The sequence below is a fragment of the Rosa chinensis genome, chromosome 6, assembly GCF_002994745.2.
Source record: "Rosa chinensis cultivar Old Blush chromosome 6, RchiOBHm-V2, whole genome shotgun sequence".
Taxonomy (NCBI): Eukaryota; Viridiplantae; Streptophyta; class Magnoliopsida; order Rosales; family Rosaceae; genus Rosa; species Rosa chinensis.
This window is the reverse complement of record NC_037093.1, coordinates 43725588-43748735: the sequence shown is the minus strand read 5'-3', so window position 1 is coordinate 43748735 and position 23148 is coordinate 43725588. Positions and strand designations below refer to the sequence as shown.

The window sequence follows — 23148 nt, the reverse complement described above, 5'->3', positions numbered from 1 at the left end:
TAAAATCTATATATATATATATATATATATATATATATGCGCACTATATTAGGTGTAAATTAATTGTAGATTAGCTGTAAAAAATTTGTCTTCAATGGTTTCTTAATAGGTTAGTGGAATGATGACCCAATCAACATATCCCTCTGGTTCTCCATCAAAAGCCGTCTGCTTTTCTCCTTATCAAAGACTGTCTGCTGATGTTCTTGTACAACTTCATGAGAGGTTTCAAGGTCCGTCATACTCTAACTTTCTCAGTTGCATCCATTTCATTGTAGCTGGTAGTTATTATGATTATAATGTTATATTAAATTCATTGTTGGCTCAATGTGTGTGCTGCTGCTGCAGGTGAGAGTATCACTAGGTCCTCAGTTATAGAGGAACCTGGAGACCAAGGAGAAGCACACTTAGTAGCTCTGGGTGAACTAGAATTCCGTAAACAATTTCTAATATTAAGTTATGCTGGAGGGTAAGGAACATTTTTCCCTTTGTGTTTTCCTTGCTTATTTGGCTAGTAGTCTTGGTTAAATTGTTTACCTGTTTTGGTGGTCATTTTGTTTTTATTTGTCAGAATGAAGTTGAATGATCTGATAGCTGCAGAGGACATTAGGCATTGGAAATATTTTCCAATGGTAACGCTTGAGACCAAAATTTGGGAATATCTAGGTCAAAAATGCATCAGCCCTGAAGACTGTCGATTGGTAATTTGCATTCTCTGATTCTTGCTCAACTGTACATTATTGATTACCTTAATATGTATACAACTCTCATGCAAGACTATTGTACTTTAAGGTATATGCAGCCACTATGAATTCTTTCAAGAAGATGTAAAAATTATCAACATCATATGTAAGTGCATTGGATATAAGTATGTTGGAAAGCCAATCACTATGTCCTTGCATCAAAGTAATCATCTAAGCCATAACGTAGCTAATTTTTAACTTATCATTTAGTTTGAAGATGCAAATCTTATCGATTAGTTTTAAACTTTACTCAGTTACTTCAGAGGTTAGAATATTAATTGTTAACTTCATAATTTACCCCATAATTGTTAGCTTCTTTCTCTTTCCATATTAAAGAATCATTGTTACGTTCTTTAATACAGGCGCAAGCCTACCTTCGTATCCATTATTATATCTTCCTGATGTCCCTTTTATGTTTTTGATGTATTATAGAGTTTTGATTGGGATTTTGGAAGCAAACAATGTCTTGGGTTGTTACGTCAACATGGATGGGAGTTACAGATTCAAGGTTTGTATGCTAACCGATCCTCTTTGTTATAAGTTTAATGTTTTGTTTACATGTTTGCATATGAATACACATGATGAGCAGAAGTTCATTACTAAGTGAAGTAGCAATGTAGATTTTATATCTTGAAGTGTGCCTTCAGTAAAACAATTGATCTACTGAAGAATCAGGTGGGATCTAGGTATTCTATTGGATAATGCAGCTTTGTTGTTGGTTGGGAATTTCAGCTTGTTTATATCACTACAGTGTTGTATTATATTACTATGAATATCCTTGTTTGAATCTTATAGACTATGAAAGTATTACCCGTCCCCATTGTAAACTTCTGAAGCATGACAAACTTATTAATGCATGGAAGTTTTGCACTAGATTTAGTGATTTCAGTTTATTATTGTTCTTCCTCTCATGGAAGTTTTGCTGGTGGAACTTTATGTTCTTTGTATAATTCCTTTTTATGGAAATCACTAACTATTTTTTTTACCTCTGACAGCTAGCCAAAACTATTGATATTGGCACCTGTGATCAATCAGTTCCAAAGGCATATCCAGATAAGGGTATTGTTATTTGACTTGATTCCCTCTGTAATTAATTAAACTGTAGATTAATGATGGCGCCCACATTTTCTACGGTTCCTAACTTAATGTTTTGTTGGTGCCTTTGGTTGATGGGCAATGTGCTATATTCTTTGTCCTGCCAAATGAGGAGACAAATGGCTACTCGGCACAATATTCGTCAACTGGTTTTACTGATATGGGGAACACAGCTAATGAAGGTATTTACAGACATTTCTACAACATATTCAATATGCATCTATTTCCTTTTATTCATGGTGAGTTAAGATCCTAAGTTTGAAGATGTCTCTGGAGGAGTTATATATTTTCAGCATAAAAAATTACTTGATTCATTAATTAACATGTTGCATCACTCAATCATCTATACTTAAATGTTTTTGATCTCTTATCTCCTAGTTTTCTCTTGTTCAGGGATGGAGTGAGTGAGTCATAGTTCATCCAAGCCTTGAATGTAGAATTGGATTAGATTATTGAGCTTTTAACAAAATCTTTCCAGGCTGGTGGTTCTCCTGACAATGTTCCACTTGGTTAGTCATCTTACCATTGTGATACCCCAACCCCAAAACAGGGAATTTTTTTTAAGGTTATTTTTGTTTGTTTTGGTATCTCCAATCTAGTGCTATTTTTGTTTATTTTGTTATCACTTTAATTAAAATGGTTTAGTTATATGTGCGTATCTACATATATATATATATATATATATTTGTAAAAGTAAATGGTGATTGGAATTGGTCTACTCATTTCATTCATAACCCCTTTATATAGGGATAGGATTACAACGGAAATATCAATTACATTGATGATACTAAATGCTAATTCAGCTATGATTTGTAATTGCTTGATTCTCTCTTCATCTGTTTCTTTGACGAAGGCACATAATGTGCTTTTCCTTTAACACTCCCCCTTGTGCTAAGTCAAAGAAGAAATGGTGCATGAGTTGTTGCCTCACTAAAAACCTTGCCAAGTAACAATAAAAACCCTATGGGACAAAAATAAAACTTGGTCGAAGGAAAAGAGCACAACGCACCTTCTACATTTGAGAATGACATGTGTGTGTTAGACTCCCCCTGACGTCTACACCTCCCCCTGATCATTACATTAATCAAGTGAGCTTAGAAAGTCTTCGCATTCCTATGCTTTTCACATGTTTCTCAAATGTGGCCTTAGGCAGCGATTTGGTGAACAAATCTGCCACATTCTCCTCAGACCTTTCTTGATTCATTTGAATCTTGAGGAGAGTCTGTTGTTGCTGATTGTAGGATAACTTTGGGGATATGTGTTTTGTGTTATCACCCTTAATATAACCTAGCTTCATCTGTTCGATGCAAGCTGCATTGTGTTCGTAAATGCAAGTAGGCTCTTCAGTGGTAGAACTCAAACCACTAGTCCCTCGAATATGTGTAATGATAGTTCTTAACCATACACACTCACGAACCGCCTCATGTGGAACAATGATCTCTGAGTGGTTCGAGGAGGTAGCCACAAGGGTTTGCTTGGTTGATCTCCAAGATATCACCGTGTTCCCATTGGTAAATACATAACCAGTTTGGGAACGACCTTTATGTGGGTCAGAGAGATACCCAGCATCAGCAAAACCAACCAAAACATCATTTGGAGTTTCGGTGTAGTGAGTGGCACTTTCGCCATCAATATTTTCTTCAGGGATTGCAGTTCCATCTGCGGTCCCTCTTGTCTCTCTGTAGGGAAAGAACAGTCTCAAGTCAATGGTTCCTTTTAGGTATCGAAGATGTTCTTGATACCATTCCAGTGACACTTTGTTGGCGCTTAGCTAAATCTAGCTAACAAGTTCACTGAGAATGCAATGTCTGGTCGAGTAAATTGGGCTAAGTACAATAATGCGCCAATTGCACTTAGATAGGGAATTTCAGCTCCCAACACTTGTTCGTCATCTTCCTTTGGACGAGATGGATCTTTCCTTGCATCCAAACTTCGACCGATCATGGGAGTGCTAGCAGGGTGTGCTTTGTCCATGTTATATCGCCTGACTTTTGGACATATGCAGACTGGTGGATTAGTATTCCACAAACTCGGTGTTCTAGTTCAAGGTCTAGATAGAATCGAGTTTTCCCAAGATCCTTAATCTCAAATTCGGATTTCAAGTAGCTTGCGGTTTCTCTTATTTCATCAAGAGTACCAGTTATGTTCATATCATTGACATATACTACTACAATTGCAAATCCGGAACTTGTTTTCTTTATGAATACGCAGGGGCATAATTCATCGTTCTTATATCCCTTCCCAATCAAGTAGTCACTTAGACGGGTATACCACATCTGCCTGGATTGTTTTAATCCGTAAAGTGAGCGTTTCAACCTAGTTGCAAACGCACTCCGTGGTTTAGAGTCACTTGACTTGGGTAATGTAAGGCCATCAGACACTTTCTTATATATCTCTGAATCTAGATCCCCATGGAGATATGTAGTAACCACATCTATGAGCTGCATTTCCAGTCCTTTGGAAATTACTAAGCTAACTAAGTAGCAGAACGTTATAACGTCCATTTTGGGAGAGAATGTCTCCTCGTAGTCAATTCCAGGGCATTTTGAGAAACCTTGCGCCACAAGGCGAGCCTTGTACCTTAGCACTTCATTCTTCTCATTACGCTTTCTGACAAAGGTCCATTTATGTCCTACAGGCTTTACACTTAGTGGGGTTAGCACTACCAGACCAAATACCTGTCTCTTTGTCAGAGAATCTAATTCTACCTGGATTGATTCATTCCATTTAGGCCAATCTGCTCTTTGTTGACATTTTTTAGCGGAGCGTGGTTCGATAGCATCGTGCTCTATGATTCCTTGAGCAATAGTATATATCATCAATGTGTATGGAAGATCTTTCTATCAACTCATACGCACTCTCGTAATCCTTTGAGATTTCTTTGTTTTCTGGAATCATTTCAAACATCAGAGCGTCCTCCAGTATTGATTCATGGACATAACTATAATCAGAGACAATCTCATGAGAGGGATTCTATACATTGATGATTGGTTTGTGCCTTACTCACCCTCTTCTTCCTTGGGTGAGTGTCAATCGAACCAAGTGACCTCCCCCTCTTCCTTGGGGAGCCACGACCTCAACCACACCTCCACTAAGTGCGGTTGCAGTGCCTCTATCTGCGGCACCGTGCCCCTTGTTGGGGACTTCTAACCTTGCAGGCACATTTGCAGCTGGTATATGTGATCTCGTCACTTTTACGATATCAGTAAACGCATCAGGCATCGAATCTGCTACGTTCTGAAGATCGATTATTCTTTTCACTTCACTTTCACTTTATGAAGTGCGGGGATCAAGATGAGACAGAGTGGGGACAAACCACGACAATTCCTGTCGTTCCCTTGGAAAATCCTTTTTCCTATCTCCCCCTAACGACGGGAAGACTGTCTCATCAAAGTGACAATCCGCAAATCTAGCGGTAGAGAGATCGCCTGTCAAGGGTTCCAAATAGTGGATAATTGTTGGGGATTCGTATCCAACATAAATACTTAATCATCTCTAAGGACCCAGTGTAGTGCGCTGTGGGGGCGCAATAGGCACATATACTGCGCAACCATATATGCGTAAGTGTGAAATGTCAGGCTCATATCCAGTTACCAACTGGTACGCAGAAAATGGTTGGCTAGCAGTGGGTCTGAAACGAATAAGTAAAGCTGCGTGTAATATTGCATAACCCCATGCAGATATAGGCAGGTTGGTGCGCATAACCAATGCCCTAGTCACCATCTGTAGCCTTCTAATGGTGGCTTCTGTGAGACCATTTTGTGTATGCACATGGGGTACAGGATGCTCTATATCGATCCAATAGATATGCAATAATCATCAAATGCTTTTGATGTAAACTCTCCAGCATTATCAAGCCTGATAGACTTGATAGGGTGATCAGGGTGGTGAGCCCATAAACGTATAATCTGTGCTAGGAGTATTGCAGCATTTCTTGTGGACAATAAAACGACATGTGACCAGATTGTCGAAGCATCCACCAGAACCATAAAATACTTGAATGGTCCGCATTCTGGATGGATAGGTCCACATACATCACTTTGTATCCTTTGTAAGAATGGAATGTTTTGTTTTGTAGCTTTAGCATAGGAAGGTCTTGATCCTGTTTTTGCTAAAGAGCAGGCTTTGCAAAACGAGTGATGTGCCTTTGAAATAGTCAATGAGGCATAATGGGAGGGAGGTAGTGCTTCTGGTACTTCAGAAGGCAATGACTTCATTTGAGCAATACTAGAACCGACACCTTGCAGTGTGGCGGATTTTTCTCCCATTTTTCACTCGAAAGAAGGGATGTCCGTGTGAGTTCTTTTAAAAATACGGATCATCATGTCATGACCTCGGAACCATAGGCGGTCATGCAAAAGCCTGTATGAGTCAGGGTCCCACATTTCATTGTTGGTGACAATATAGGATTCAATGATCCAAATCGTAGTGAGGTACAGTCCACTAGATTGACTCATAAGTTTCTCTAAAATGCGTTTCCTTCCACATTCATTAGAGTTAATATCAAGGTATTCAGTTCCATTCTCACGGTGTGTTGTTACATGATAACCGTTGGCACAAATATCTTTGAAACTTAACAAGGTTCGATTAGCTCTTGGTGCATATAGAGAGTCTATGACTTGAAATGTTGCACCATTAGGCAGCAAAAATTTGGCAGTTCCTCGCCCTTTTATTAGTTGTGATAATCCAATCATCGTAGTCACAGAGGAATTATAGGCTATTAGTTCAATGAATAATTGCCTATTTCTTAATATTGTGTGGGTAGTCCCACTATCAATTAAGCACTCAAGTTCTCCTCCATTCATTCCTACAAATAAATGGGAGGTATTTAGAAAATATAACTCATATTCTTTAGAGTATTTCTTATTTGCGTAGAATGGTATTCTTTTCATTCTAATAATTTTTCTCTAGATGTATTGCTTTACATCTTTATAGTGCTATGTCGAACCATGTAAATATGTTTAGTAAATAAATTTGAATAAATTCAGTGCTTCAGAATAAAATTCAAAATTTATTAATAAGCCAACGATAATCAAATCAAGGTCTTGTTCAGAAATCTTATTCATCAATCCATGATTGAAAATAAACTTTAAGACCAAGCAATAGTCTAATTAAAAATGAGGCATTATGCCTTCACAACTGTCTTTGGAAAATAAAATGAATAAAGCAGATCATTCAAGATTGAGAGCATCCATTGACTTAGCAAGTTCCTCTTTGCATTGGAGTCTGCAACTGTAAGGTTGACGTCTAGGTCATGACCTCCTTCTTCCATATAGTGAGCCACTTGTTCTTTAGACTCTCTATACCTCTTGTAATTGGCTGCTACTCTGTTGTTTGCTTGGCAGTTCTTGTACCAATGCCCAATGAATCCACACCTATAGCATGGTTCATTGTCAACTCTTTCCTTTTGCATCTTGTTTCCATGATCCCCATGTCCCTTTCCACGTGGTGCATGGTTGCCACGTGGGTAGGGATCAGCACGTCTAAACCCCCTTGCATTGGAGTTATTTCCACCTTTCATTTTTCCATAATTAGCCTCGGGAATTTTCTTTGTCCCAGTGGGCCTGGCATTGTTATTCAAGAGAATCTTATTTTGTCTCTCAGCCACTTGCAGTAGGCTTATCAACTTATTGAAAGTTGTGATTCTTTTGTTGTCATAATCCAACTGATACTGGTTTGCTAGTATAAAAGCTGAATTAGGAAAGGTGGTAAGAGTCTTGTAGATCATATCATCTTCTGTGATTTCCCTTCCACAGAAATTGAGACGTGCCTTTAAGCGCAACATGTCCTTGTTGAAGTCATTGACCTTTTTATAGTCAAGCAAGCGGATTCCATTCCACTGAATAGCTAGTTCTGGGAATAAAGTGTCATGAATGTTCCCAAAACGTCCCTTAAGGGCATCCCACAGTTCTTTGGGTGTCTTCAACTGGAGGTATTCCTAGCGTAGGCTAGGATCAATATGTCGCCTCAGAAACATTAAGGCATCTGCTTTCACCTTATTAGATAGTTCATCATCTTTGGGGTCAGTAATGGTGGCAGTGTAGTCTTTTGCCACAAAGACAGTTTCCATATCGGAAACCCAACGATGGTACTCAAGTCCTTCTGAGTCCAAAATGTCAATGTCAGGTCGAGTTGGATCAGCCATCTACACAAACAAGAGAGAAGAAATAAATTACGCAGTCATTAAGACATCCACGTGAATTATTTTCCAAAAATATGAGTTAGATTTCAAGACCAAGATTCGTAATGGTCACACATTTTTTTTTTCGATGCTATGTGAAAATACTTTATCACAGTAATGTTGTGTGTATAAATGCGCATGAATTTTCATTATCATGGCAAAGCAGAATTTTATATGTTGTATTACAAAAATAACTATAACACATTTAATAATAAAACATAGCATAAATAAAAATAAATGACATGGCTTGTTCAAAATTTTACAAATATACAACAAATTATATACTACATATAGCAAGAATATATCATGCATAACATAAAATACAAATGAGAGCATAATATAAAGGCATGCTTAGGAATAATTTATATGAGGATAAATCATGCTTAAAGGTAATAATATAAAACATAAAAACAAGGCATGCTTAAAATGATCAAAATTATCTAATTAAACATGCGTAATAACAAAATATAAAGGTATAAACAATAAGGTATAAAGCATGCTTAAACATAGAAAATAAAAATAAAATTCACATACTTTAGATTCCATGAATATATATATCACATATATAACAAGCAATAAAATAGCATGCTCAAAAATATTAAAAAAAATTCTAATGATAAATAATTAAATATACCATAATATGAAAATAAAAGAGAACATACTTGGTTTCGAGAAAAACAATCCTAACGCACGCGCGTGTTGATGCAGGCGTGCGATGTTTGTATGCTTTGGAAAAACTGGGCCGCTTCCTCTTTCTTTTGAGCCTTGTTTTTTTTTATCTCTTTTTCTGGGCCTCAAGGTCTGTTTTTTTTTTCTTTGTCTGGGCTCTGCTCTCTGGACTGGCCCCTTTACTTTGGGTCAAGTTTTTTTTTCTCTGGGCCTTCTGTTCTCTGAGCTTTCTGTTTTTTTTTTTTTTTTTTTTTATTGGAATGGGTCTACTCATTTCATTTCATAATCCCTTTATATAGGGAGAGAATTACAATGGAAAGAACAATTACAATGATGACATTAACTACTGATTGGTTCGTAATCCATGCTGATTGATGTTAATCGGTAATTGCTTGATTCCCTCTCCGTCTGTTTCTTTGACGAAGGCACATAATGTGCTTTTCCTTTAACAATATTTATATTTATATTTATCTTTCCAGGCTGGTGGTTCTCCTGACAATGTTCCACTTGGTTAGTCGTCTTACCATTGTGATACCCCAACCCCAAAACAGGGAATTTTTTTAAGGTTATTTTTGTTTGTTTTGGTATCTCCAATCTAGTGCTATTTTTGTTTATTTTGTTATCACTTTAATTAAAATGGTTTAGTTATATGTGCGTATCTACATATATATATATATATATTTGTAAAAGTAAATGGTGATTGGAATTGGTCTACTCATTTCATTCATAACCCCTTTATATAGGGATAGGATTACAACGGAAATATCAATTACATTGATGATACTAAATGCTGATTGAGCTATGATTTGTAATTGCTTGATTCCCTCTTCGTCTGTTTCTTTGACGAAGGCACATAATGTGCTTTTCCTTTAACAATATTTATATTTATATTTCAATTCGTTAGTGTCACTTGCATCTGATTCGTTCTTTTCTTCCTGAGTTTGTTGTTGGGTTTTAAGGGTCTCGGTGTATGGCTTCTGGTGGTTAGTAGTGAAATCAGATCTCTGAAATGTGATGCTTTCGTGTAGTTGTTCATCTGTAAGAAGCAAGAAATAGTTTTCAGTCTTGATTAAGTTGCCTTTGTATCCGGTGTATCCTCTTGTGAAATATATGTGCTTTTGTGTGATCTGTTGTGGGTGTGGTGAGAAGATTTCTATTTCTGATTTCCCGTTCTTGTATCTGTACATGAAAATGTGATATCTTAATCTATTTTTGAATCTCATTTAATATGTTCTTACATTTCTGTTTGATTATGAAATGATGACTTTGCTCTTTCTTCAGAGGTTGGATGATGAAAATGAAGGGTGTTTGATATATTAACAGAGAGCATCCTTTTGGCTGCACCAGCACAGGTTTCTTCTATTCCATTTTCATTAGACTATGTTCACTGTTCACATTCATGATGTGATCTGTTCATATACTTGTTGAACTGTTTTGGTTGCTTTTCTACTTTGATTTCTGGGCTTTTGGCCTTCATGAAGCCGAAGCAATGTTAATGTGACATTTTACTATATGTACGCATCAATGGCATCCAGAATCATTTGCTGAGATACTATTATGTAGGCATCAATTGCTTAATTAGCTGCTGAACTGTCAGGTTTCTTAGAATTGTTGAATTGTAATTTGTTACACTTTAGATTTTTTTTTTTTTTTTTTGTATATGTATGGATATGATATTCTAGTTCAGTTAATAATGCATTTGGTGGTGTATTTTGAGCTGTGTATAATTGGAGGAAGATTTCTTTTAGTAATTTTTTTTTGGATTCTTTACAAGTTTTAAGGACACATTTTTAACGTCCTCTATTACCTTTATTAAGTGTCCTGTTTTAGTTTTAAGGACACATATGAGTATTTTTTGTGTGTCCTCTCAAGGATTTAAGGACACCATTTCTAGAGCTTTTAGGACACAGTGTGTGTGTGTCCTAGTATAGAAAAGAGGACACAGTTTCTAGAGCTTTCAGGACATAGTTTAGGTGTCCTCTTATGGATTTAAGGACACCATGTTCAGGGCTATTAGGACACATAAACTGTGTCCTCGTATAGATAAGAGGACACATTTTCAATGTCCTTGTTTGGGACTTACTATGACACCCGGATAGAGGACTCTTTTTTAAAGAGTCCTTGTATGTATTTAAGGACACGGTTTCAATGTCCTTAAATCATGTTTTTTTAATAGTGATATTTTAAGATTGCATTTGCTCATAAAATTCTATGCCGCAAAGTTTTTTTTTTTTTTTTTTTTTTTAAAGAATAAGGGATTAGACGATATTAGCTCCTCGGAGGCAGACGATGTAGGGAACTTGTCCCACCCTCAAACCTGAAGGCGAAGGGTCTGCCCCACTCTGGGAACCCACCGCCCGTCCCCCTATTCAATTTATTAATAATAAAGAGAAAAAATACAAAGTCCAAATAAAGAAGAAAAAAGCCAATGAAAGAGGAGAGAAGGGGAACTTCCCCCTCATCTACAATTCTAAAAGAAAGAAACAGCCATGAAATTAAAAGGCTAGCACCCAAAATATGCCAAATTTTCCCTTGTAGCTTCTTGCAGTTGATCATGTAGCTAACCTTGCGCACAACTTCCTAGAAATATAAACCTCTGACAAGGCGTGAGCAATAATAGCAAACCAACAGGATCATCTCGGCAACCATAATAACTTCCTTGATCATGCCACTTGCAGGCATTAAATAAGCAACCATTTATCAAAATGAAAAACGATAATTTGGGAGTCCCAAAAAATCAGCTTGCAAGTACTTGTGAAGCTCTGCAGGAGGGCTAGCATACCAAGTAAATGAGTCACTTGAAACACCTAAATTTGCCATCTTGTCCGTTGCTGCATTCCTTTCTCTGAAAATATGAGTGCTACGAAATTGCATTTGTTGAATTTTCTTCAAGTAGTTTTGCCATCTCACTCTCAAGTCCCATGGAGGAGAGAAAGACTTGGAGGAAATAGACACTATCACACTAATAGAATCGCTTTCCAACCACAGAGTAAGCCAACCTCTAGTGAAAGCAACTTCAATAGCCACAATAACCGCATAAAGTTCAGCATAAAAAGATGAATTGCAACCTAGAGATTGGCAAAAACTCCCTAAAAAAACCCCAGATGCATCACGAAAAACTCCCCCACAAGCTGCAGGACTAGGATTACCTTTCGCCAAACCATCGGTGTAAACTTTAACCCAAGGGAAGAGAGGAGGTTGCCATAGAACATGGTGAATCTTAGGCTCTTTACGGGGCTTGGGACACAAAGTCCGATATGAAGGAAATAGATTTCATAATGCAGCAACAAAATACAAGCCAAATGCACAAGATACATAACTACTTATGTTTAATAGCCAACCCAGCAACATAAGACTAAATCCGAGTTACCAGATTCCAACAACAACTTCAGAACTATGTATGCAATAGCTATAATCAATTGCATAGTAATTATGTCAAGAACAAGTAGAAGAACACTTCCAGGTGCATTTCGAGAGCATAATGATAATTAAGTGTGAAAGCAAGAGAAAAATTAAAACAGCTAAGCTATTAGAATGAAAATTGATTCTTATCTAAAACTTTGAAGCTGGACCCAGAAACTTAGTAGCTTTCCCAAAAGCCGCAACTCAATGCAAGAAAGGGATTTTTACCCACCCAATCCTTTTAGAATCAAAATTGGTAATGCAAAACCAAAAAAAAGAACAACAATCCCAAACTAAATAGATTTGATGTTTGATAAAAATTAAATCTAAAATCAGACCAAATAATTCAGTAAAAGAGTTGGTAAAAGGTTTTACCTTTTAGAATCTGGAGACGACACTGCTTTATCTTGTTTATGATGAGGATGATTGATGACCGTAGAGAAGGAAGGATCGAGGAGAAGACAATCAGAATTAGAAGTCCTCTCTCAAGTTTCTAATGAAAAGAATGATGCTCCTCCGATTTTCAGTGACAGCAGAGAGAGAAGGAGAAGAAGTAGAGGCCCTCTCTCGATTTCTTCAGAGGAAAATGAATGATGCTCAAGAATTTGATGACAAAGAGAGGATGAGGAGGAGAATGCGAACTCGCACAGATGAACAAAAAAACTGAGTTCAGTGTAAATTTTAGAAAAGGACGATGACAAAATAGGTAGTTCCTTAACTTCATTAATAGTTCCGTGTTTTTAGCCGCATTCCGCAAAAGCCATTTTCAAAAGCTACTGAAAGTAGCTTCTGATTTCATGCTACCCACATAAACGCTTCCACCCAAAAACAACAATTTTGGAGTTTACCAAACAGCCTAACTTTCCTCTAGAAGCACTTTTGGACCAAAAGTAGGCTCCAAAAGCAATACCAAATTGGGCCATGTATGATTAGCATCACCAACCTCAAATCATGGTAGATCTATTGGGCCTTCCTGTCAAATCAATGAGGATTTGCTTGACTTCAAAACTTAATTTTAATCTAATGGAGTTTTTCCAGATCAATTACGAAAAACTCCCCGAACTATAAGGTTATTTATTAGTTTCATACCCAAGTATCAATTTTTTGCGTTTTCATATCTCAACTCTGATTATGTTAGCAATTTAATACGGTAATACCTCCATCAAAATTGACGAATGGAGGGTCGAAGAGATGACCTCTTGCATACAGAGATTTAACACTACCACTGTGTTATGCTCTGGAGCAATTTTTTTTTTTTTTTGATGAAAAATACAACTCTTTTATTGATCAGGGGAATCATACATAATGATTTACCCACGTGGAGCTGACAAAAAAAATCATTACCTAAATAATTCAACCTTTTTAAAAGCAATGAAGCACATCCAAACAACGTTCAACATCATCCATAAGAAATCAAAGAGGAACAGATGAAGTGACAACCCCTGGCATCATATCTCAACAAAAGTCAAGCTTGGTGCCGTTGCAAAGAGCAAAACAACACCAAACCTAGCCCAGAGACATGTCCTAAAACCAAAACAGGCCAAAACCACTATTCAAGCAGCCCAAAAGTTCCAATTAGCCTTAGTATGCCCAAAAGGATGGGGAGCCCAAGCCCTAGGCCCAGTAGGGTTCTAATTGCTATGGATACCCGGCCACAGCAACCCACTATCATCTCCGACACACCGGTAGCCTGACCTCCAAACCAACTGATGTCGAGGATCTCCCAAACCACTGCGGCATCTCTTGACCGCCACTTGCAACCTGCCTTGCCAAGCATGAAGACCCGAACCCGAGTCGCGTCACCCATAGACACCACCATCTGCCATCATATTTGCCCAGCCAGTATAGAAAATTGGGATCCGAGATCCCATCCAAATCCAGTTTGGCAGAGCGCCGTCGCCACCTCGAAAATCCATGCTGCACGCACGCTATCTCTGCCCAGAAACGACAGGAAACCCTCATCCGCCGACCTCCCATGGTCATGCACCAGAAGCTAGAGCCCAAACTCCGTCCTCGATCATTGCGCGAACATGTCTAGTCGAACCCCACTTATGACGCAAAAGGATTTCTCCACCGCCGCCATCCTCATTAGGTTGATCAAAGAGATCAAAATGTCCAATCCCTCCAACCAGAATTGCCAGAGCACCGCCAAGAAAACCTAGCAGAGCTCTCCTCCTCTCGAAAGAGTTGTTCATTTTTTTCCCGTTTCGTTGTGCTTTTTGTAGCATGTAAGAGTGTGACTTTAATTAGGATTATATAACAAATGATATGAAAGTAATATTTTTAATTTTTTTTTAGTTTTATATATTGATGAAACTGAGGAGAAGTTTTAAATACACACTCCCTGCTAAATACACCACCCATTTAATTTCTTATTCTAATATTTTACTAAATACACAACCCAAAATGCCTAAAATATCCTTAATCTCAAAAATCATGAAATATCCTATTATTTAACTATATTAAGGCTACTATTTTATATGATTAATATATATTAGTATATTGATTTTATAAATGACCGTATTGATTACTTGTGTTAGTTAATGGAAAATTCATAAAGATTTATTATTATTCCTTCAAATAGATGCCTCAAAATAGGTTTTGTATTATTTGAGTTCTTATCCACCAAACACCATGTTAATCAAGTATAAAATTTTGAGTTGAACATTCAACCAAAACTATGTCAATAGTTTCGTAGATGTGTTGCTCCAAAAATTCGTAATTATTTTACGAGGATTTTCCAGAATTAATTTTATGATTATTGGACGATTTCGTGGCTCGTGGATGGAAATGAAGTGTTTCGGGCGAATAATTATTCAGGAAGTGTCATTTGGGGGGGGGGGGGGGGGGCAATTGTTGACTTTTTATTCATTGAGATTCTCCAAAAACGTCCTTCACGAAAGTTGTAGAGAGCGTCAATACAAGTTCGTGGACATGCGGAACGCCAGAATCGGAGTTCGTATAAAGGAGTTATGGGCTTCGAAAAAACTTTTCATTTTTGTATAAAAGGACGAATTTTTGGGAAGTTTGCACAAGAGCCCAGATTTCCCAAAATGGAAACCTGAGCTCGGTCTCTCCCTCCCGAGCCCATGCGCAGCCTCCATTTTCGTCGGCGTCCTTCTCCCTCCTCCGGCCACCGTTTCCTTCGATTCAAAAGGGGATTTTGCTCGCCTCGACCTCGTCTACACGTCTTTGGAGGTGTTTCATCGTGGGACGAGCTGTGGTGGGCGTGGCAAGGTCGAGAAGAGGCCGCAGAGGAGCTGCAGATCGCCTTGATCGGAGTTGGAGATTCCAGCCACCATAGTCGGTGGTTATTGAGGGCGTTTAGGGCCGTGAGGACGTGGATGCTTCTCCCAAAGTGGCTTGCATTGATTCAACTCGTGGAGGTCTAATTTTGGAATTGAAATTCTAGGGTTTCCATCTAGCTGTTTTGTTTTAAGGTAAAATTCGATCAATTGGTTCATAATTAGACTTTGGTGTAGTTATGAAAGTTTAAATTGGAGTTGAGATGAAGAACTTTGGTGTTGGGAGTTTTGTCAAATTCCGACTTTGGGCCGGCAGCGCCGCCGCCACTGTGTTGGTGTTTTCCGGCGGTTTCCGGCCACCTCAGGGATAGTTTCTATTCCTGAGTTTGATCTACTCATCGATACGAGCATTTCGACATGTTTTTTGTAATTTTTGGAGATCGTATGAGCATGTTAGGGTTTTTACGGTTTCAAACCGTTCGATGTTTCGATCCGTGAGGATCCGAGCGTCCGATCGACTTGTGGTTTGGATATATTGATCGTAGAAGTATTCCGGAGACATTGGGTGGTCTCGGATGTGGTTTCGCCTCGATTGGCGTCACTTTGGGGATTTTAGTTCAAAACAAGGGTTTCGGACTTAAATCATTTGTGAATAGTTACTGATTTGAGATAATTGGTGATTAGGTACTTCTAAAGGTGAATTGAACGAGTTGTTGGTGATAGTGTTAGTTCGGTTCTGTATAGAAGATGCAGCAGGATTCTGAGGTGAGTAATCTCACAAGGTTCATTAATGAACGGATTACCTTTATCGTTTTGAGAGTTATTGATTTAACTGTAAACTAGTTGGTGTACATACTGGGTAAGTCTCAACTAAGTTTGGCACTATCGACTAGGCCCCATCGGTACTCTCAGGTACTATGCCATGGGTCGGGTTCACGACCCACCATGGCCGGGCCCATATGGGATGCCAACCCGGGCACCCAGGGCCCGGGACAAGGCCAGCACAGCCCATCTATTTACACAACAAGAGGGCTGATATAGCATCAGAAGAACAACCTGTGTCCCACATTGAAGCTAGGGGAGACTCCTTTCCCATGCTCGAAGTATAAAGACATTAGCACAACCACCTTTTACGGGTAATAACTCCTTTGTCCACTATTTACTTGATACACATCTATTAGTTTCTCACTCAGGCATCGGAGAGGTGTAAACCGTCCGATACGGTTTACCCCTCTAACGTTGTGTTCTTGATACAGGATTTAGGAGTTGGATCGGTACCCCAGACGGTATAGCATTCTGTGTGAGGTACCCGGACAAAGCCACCAGAAACATTGGCGTGCCAGATAGGGGTTCGTATCATGGATGAGCCAGAAGTGGCAGGAGAGGGTAGAAGTGTCGCCCGGGCACTGATATTCACTCCGGGAACTTCTTCAGCAGAAGCGCCAAGTGTTCAAGGATCAATGCATGGTCTCGGATCCTTGGACTCCATAATCCCGGAAGAAGTGACTCCGGTATCGGAGATGGATTCTATGCGAGCTGAGATCGCAGCCTTCAGGGAACAATCCCGGATCGATCGGGAACAAAGGAGTACCGATAGGGAAACAAACCGCCTTGCACAACAGAGAATGCAGGATTTGGAAGATGAAAACACAGCGCTGGCCCGAGCACTGGATAGGAGGCACCAGCACAACGAGGCACTCACCCAGGCCCTGGCTAGAGCATCCTCGCTAGCAACAGGTGTGAACACTGCACCGACAACAGGAGGCCCCAGCACCGCCCCAGCACCTTCTGCGGAGGGCGGTCAACGGATAATCCAGATACCAATAGACTTATTCCCGGAAAACTTGAGGCATCTGCCACCACCACTGTTACCACAGCCAGTTCACAATATCCCACCGATAACCGATGCTAACACGGCATTACTAGTGCAAATGAGCAACTCTTTGCATGCCCTGCAGGCAAGGGTACAGGCCACAGAAAATAGAGACACCTGGAGAGCTATGACGACTTACGAGGACCGCCCGGGCCCTTTCACCCAACAGGTTAGAGGAGCCATTCAAGCTAATACATCGAAACCACTGAAGATTGACTATACGGGAGTTGGAGACCCCTACCAGCATCTCCAGGCTTTCCGATCACAAACAAGCGCCAAGGGATATACGGATGAAGTGTGTTGTAATATGTTCCAGGAGACCTTGTCAGGGGAGGCTTTGAGTTGGTTCTACGAACTGCCGGTCGGTTCTGTAGGGAACTTTAAGGAGCTGGCTGACAAATTTGTCGCTCGATTCATCTTACGCACCGATGGGATACACACACCAAAGGGCCTGTTAAAAGTCCAGCAGGGGGAAGATGAAACTTTGAAGTCTTTTGTAAATCGATGGCAGGCAGCTACCGCTAAGTGCCGGGACCTTAATAAGGAACTGGCTGAGCTGGCTTTCAGGAGGGGCTTAAGGCGCGGAGAATTTCTCTTTGGGATCAACCATAATCCTCCAGCTAGCTACGACGCCCAGGCCAAATTCGAGACTTACGGGGACAACCCCAGACCGGAGCTAAGATTCTCCTCACCGACCTCGACTGTCAGGGACGAAACACGAAAGAGGGAGTGGGTCCATAGCCATGATAGGTCACCCCATACCTCGAACAAAAGAGGCAAAGAGTCCTCGTCCAGGTCAAACAGTTACGGGACCACCCACCCTTACCGGAGCCGAGGGCACAGCAGGCCCCACGGACACCACCACCACCCCGGTATGAGGTGTTCACAATCCTCAACGCTTCATACGAGACTATTTGGAACGAAAACAAGGATGAGATACCGGGACCACCCCCAAGGAAATTCCCGAAGAGTAAACTTACCCAGCAGGATACAGGAAAGTTCTGCACTTATCATGAGGATGTCGGACATAATACCAATCTCTGCGTTGCTTTAAAAAATACAATCGAGTCCCTCATCCAGAGGGGCAAGCTTCAACGATACCTACCTACTAAGGAGATAGGAGCTGTAGACGTGTACGGCCAGATCTTCACGATCCATGGTGGGGGCCCGAAAGAGTTGCCCCACTAGGGGAGGAAACGAAATTCTAGTTTCGGCCGTCCGGAAGTTTTCAACTTCCACAAGTCTCCGCAGCAAGACGGTGGCACCGGATGGACATCGGTGACATTCCTACAGGAGGAGGAGGCCGACCTAAGGATGCCCCATGATGATCCCTTCCTAATCACACTCCAAATGGACCATTATATAATGTCCCGGGTGCTCGTGGACACCGGGGCCTCAGTTAGCGTATTATTTCGCGATGCATACAAAGCTTTGAATAGAGGAAGGTCCAAGCTGTCACAGGATAATGAGCCCCTCATTAGTTTTTTAGGAGATATCGTCCAACCACTCGGATCAGATTACCTATCGATCACGATAGGCGAAAGTTCGAATTGTTCAACCATCAAAACAGAGTTCATTGTAGTGGACTGCGTCTCATCCTACAATGCTATCCTGGGCCGTCCGACACTCTGGCGTCTGAAAACCTTCATAGCAGGTCACATGTTGATGATGAAAGTACCAACCCCGACCGGCACTGCTAATATCCGGGGTGATCAGGCCGCCGCGAGGAAGTGCTATTCTCTAACTGTATCACGCGGTAAGGGAAAGTCCGAAATGTTGCACGTAGCTACTAACCCTCTGTTGGACTTGTACGACGATCCCATATCCCCACCCCTGGCTTCTGATTCCATCCTAACTACGGTACCGGGGACCTCAAATCTCTCTATCTGGAACCAGAAGCACAAGGGTTAGCCTAACCGAAACCCAGAAAAACCCATAAATTCAAGCCAAAACCCAGAAAAACCCAGAAATTCAAGCCAAAATCCAGAAATACCCAGAAATTCATGCAAAACCAAGACCATTTCGAAGCACGGATTACTCCCCACTTCAAAGCAAAACCCAGCGAATGGAACAAACCCAAAAATCTAAAACAAAGAGAAAACCACACTAGCATTGTTCGTTTTCTGTCTTTATGCAAACAAGAGGACCAAACACAAACAAAAAACATCCATGGCGGAGCGAGAGATCTAACCTCTTCTTCGGCAGACGGTCGATCTATCACTCCACAAGCACGCGCACTTCTCCCTTGGCTCTTCCTTTCTCCTCGCTACAAATCTTCCAAGTCTTCTGAGCTTCTTTTTCACGAAAGTGAGGGAAAACAATCGGTTTCCCTCTTAAATTCAATCTCCAATGCATCAGGGCCGTCGAAACCGAAGAGCCCTCAACCATAGGATCGCTACACGTGTCCCACGCCTCCCCCCATTTCTCGAAGCTTTGGCAGGCGAAAGGACGGGCATTTATTGCTCAACCCAGTCTGCTCCACGTGGCCGACATGCACCTCCTACCCTATCGGGTATCAGAGCCAAGTCCTCTCTCTACCCCATTGGGTACCGGAGGCTCAAATTTTCTACCCCATCGGGTATCAGAGCCAAGTTCTCTCTCTACCCCATCGGGTATCAGAGCCAAGTCCTCTCTCTACCCTATTGGGTACCGGAGGCTCAAAATTCTCTACCCCATCGGGTATCAGCGCCAAGTCCTCTCTCTACCCCATTGGGTACCGGAGGCTCAAAATTCTCTACCCCATCGGGTATCAGAGCCAAGTCCTCTCTCTACCCCATTGGGTACCGGAGGCTCAAAATTCTACCCCATCGGGTATCATAGCCAAGTTCTCTCTCTCTACCCCATCGGGTATCAGAGCCAAGTCCTCTCTCCACCCCATCTAGTACCAGAGACTCAACCTTCGTCCTATCACAGCACGTAGATTACCTACCTACAGCTTAACCCGCTCAAGATTTCTCTTATACGGAAACTTGGGGGACTCCCTATAGGCACACTAGTGCCAAACCGTGAGACAAAATAATAATAAGTCCCCACCCGAGAAGCATCTTGAACGGGAACTTGGGGGAGTTGTACATACTGGGTAAGTCTCAACTAAGTTTGGCACTATCGACTGGGCCCCATCGGTACTCTCAGGTACTATGCCATGGGCCGGGTTCACGATCCACCATGGCCGGGCCCATATGGGATGCCAACCCGGGCACCCAGGGCCCGGGACAAGGCCAGCACAGCCCATCTATTTACACAACAAGAGGGTTGATATGGCATCAGAAGAACAACCTGTGTCCCACATCGAAGCTAGGGGAGACTCCTTTCCCATGCTCGAAGTATAAAGACATTAGCACAACCACCTTTTACGGGTAATAACTCCTTTGTCCACTATTTACTTGATACACATCTATTAGTTTCTCACTCAGGCATCGGAGAGGTGTAAACCGTCCGGTACGGTTTACCCCTCTAACGTTGTGTTCTTGATACAGGATTTAGGAGTTGGATCGGTACCCCAGACGGTATAGCATTCTGTGTGAGGTACCCGGAGAAAGCCACCAGAAACAGTTGGTATTAGTTGGCATTCCTGAGCGGATGACTAGGTAATTATATATTTATGTAAAATATATATGTTTTGGTGGATTTGTGGATTTATGGAAACAATATGCATGAATGATGCGTTTTATTGTTTGTGATGTGACTTTTCGGAAAACAAATGGTGGGAAATGGTATTTCTATTGTTTTGAAAAGTGTTTGAGGATTTGGGAGTCCCAGGTTGTGATTTCTCCTATTGGTTTGATTTAACGTTTTGATCTGACGACCGGTGGTCTGAGATTTGAGAGTCACAGGTTGTGATTTCTCCTTTTGGTTTGATTTAACGTTTTGATCTGACGACCGGTGGTCTGAGGATTTGAGTCATAGGTTGTGATTCTCCTTTTGGTTTGATTTGACGTTTTGATCTGAGGGTCAGGTTGGCCTAAGGATCCAGGGTTGCAGGTTGCATCTTCATGGCAATGTTATATCGTAAGGTTGAACCTTGGCCGGGTGACAGGTTACGATTCAGTTAGAGCTCTAGTCTGTCTGCCATCGTACCTCATGGATCTAAGTAGGTTACTTAAGACTCCAGGGTACATATTTTGTCCAAGTTGGACTAAAGAATCATATTCTATTGGTTAGGTTAACGATAGGTATGATTGATGTGTATTGATACTTTGTCCAGGTTGGACCGACTTGATGTTTTGTCCAGGTTGGACCAATTTGATGTTTTGTCCAGGTTGGACCGATTTGCTGTTTTGTCCAGGTTGGACTGATTTGTTGTTTTATCCAGGTTGGATCGATTTATCATATTTGAATTGTTAGGTTAACGATTTATATGATTTTGTCACGGTGTGACTTTCGTTGTTTTCTTTTGGGAAAAGAGTATTATTTTGGGAAGCATGGTATGTCTTTCTTTATTCGCGAGTTGAAAGGTTTTCCTCGTTTTTGGCGTGAGTTGTGCATGTGTGTTTTGAGTTACTCATACGGGCTTGCAAAAGCTTACCGGGTTTGTTGTGTGACAACCCGGTACACTATTCAAATAGTGTAGGGGTTAATCCTGCAGGTTAGGATAATCGGGGATGAAGCTGCGGTAGCGCCTTTGTAGCTTTACGGTAGAAAGCCATTTTTGTAACTTTACCGTTGATAAGGACTTACGTTGTGTAGTTAGCTCTGAGGAGCATTTACGTTTTATTTTGTTGTGGACAATTTAATTCGTAAGCATTGTAATATATGACTCTGTGGAGCGGGTCAATATTGACATAGTGGGTCAGGGCATCAATATGTACTTGGGTTAAAAGGGAAAAAGTTTCTAGGTATTTTGTATTGATGGCTGAACGTTCACGCATATATAATTATGGGATTGTATATCGATTTTTATTTGTGTTAAAAATCAAGGGCGTGACAGTTTTGGTATCAGAGCGTAAGGTGCATATTTGGTGACGATCAATACTCCTCGAATGATGGCCCGTCTGCAGCGGATCCCCATCTGATGCTCTTCAGTATTGATATAGTCGAGTGTTGGAATGTGAGTCTTCAGGGTAGTGTTGGCTCAGTGAACAAGTTGTGGGAGCTTAAGGTAGCTTCTAGGAGTTATAGTCTTTGAGGAATGAGGACCTTTAGATTTAACTCTTATTTACGTAGGGGATAGAATTGTATCTTCTGACGTAGTGTGTGGTTGATTTAGTCATAACTATGACTTATACTTGTGGTTGGGAGTTGTACAAGTATTAAGGACAGGGTGCTATGCTCCTTAGGTGATGGATTCACAAAGATGTAGAGCTAGGGGTCGAGGTAGACCCAGAGGCAGGAGTAGAGCTCTAGGTAGGGGCAGGATTCCTCCTCTTGTTGAAGAGATATTCGAGAATGAGGTTGAGACATCGAATGTTGAGCTGCCCGTTCCACCTATTGTGGAGGTTGTCAATGTTATGGATGGTACTTGTTTGTCAAAGTTGGTAAGGGAGATTTCTAGGCTGGAAGCAGTCTTTTTCAAGGGAAGTACTGATCACAGATGGTGATATATTGAGTCATAGATGGTGACTTATCACAGATGGTGATCGATATTGAGTCACAGATGGTGGCTGATCACAGATGGTGATCGATATTGAGTCACATATGGTGACTAATCATAGATGGTGATATATTGAGTCACAGATGGTGACTGATCACAGATGGTGATCGATGTTGAGTCACAGATGGTGACTGATCACAGATATTGGGTCACAGATGGTGACTGATCACAGATGGTGATCGATGTTGAGTCAGAGATGGTGACTGATCACAGATGGTGATCGAGATTGAATCACAGATGGTCACAAATGGTGACAAAGGCATGTTATCGGTAATCACGTCCTTGGCTAGACGAGTGGTTAGGATATCAGTCAGAGTTCTTGTCTATCTGCCATTATAGCTTATGGGAGTAAC

The 23148-nt window shown here is 40.8% G+C and overlaps 1 long non-coding RNA gene across 1 annotated transcript; it reads left to right on the top strand.

The window, feature by feature from the left end:
• The first annotated feature begins 1739 nt into the window (after window positions 1–1739).
• Window positions 1740–10199, top strand: LOC121049793. Its single transcript, XR_005801344.1, has 3 exons — window positions 1740–2017; window positions 2229–2344; window positions 9967–10199. It is a non-coding gene; the product is annotated as an uncharacterized LOC121049793 (long non-coding RNA).
• The last annotated feature ends 12949 nt before the right edge of the window (window positions 10200–23148 follow it).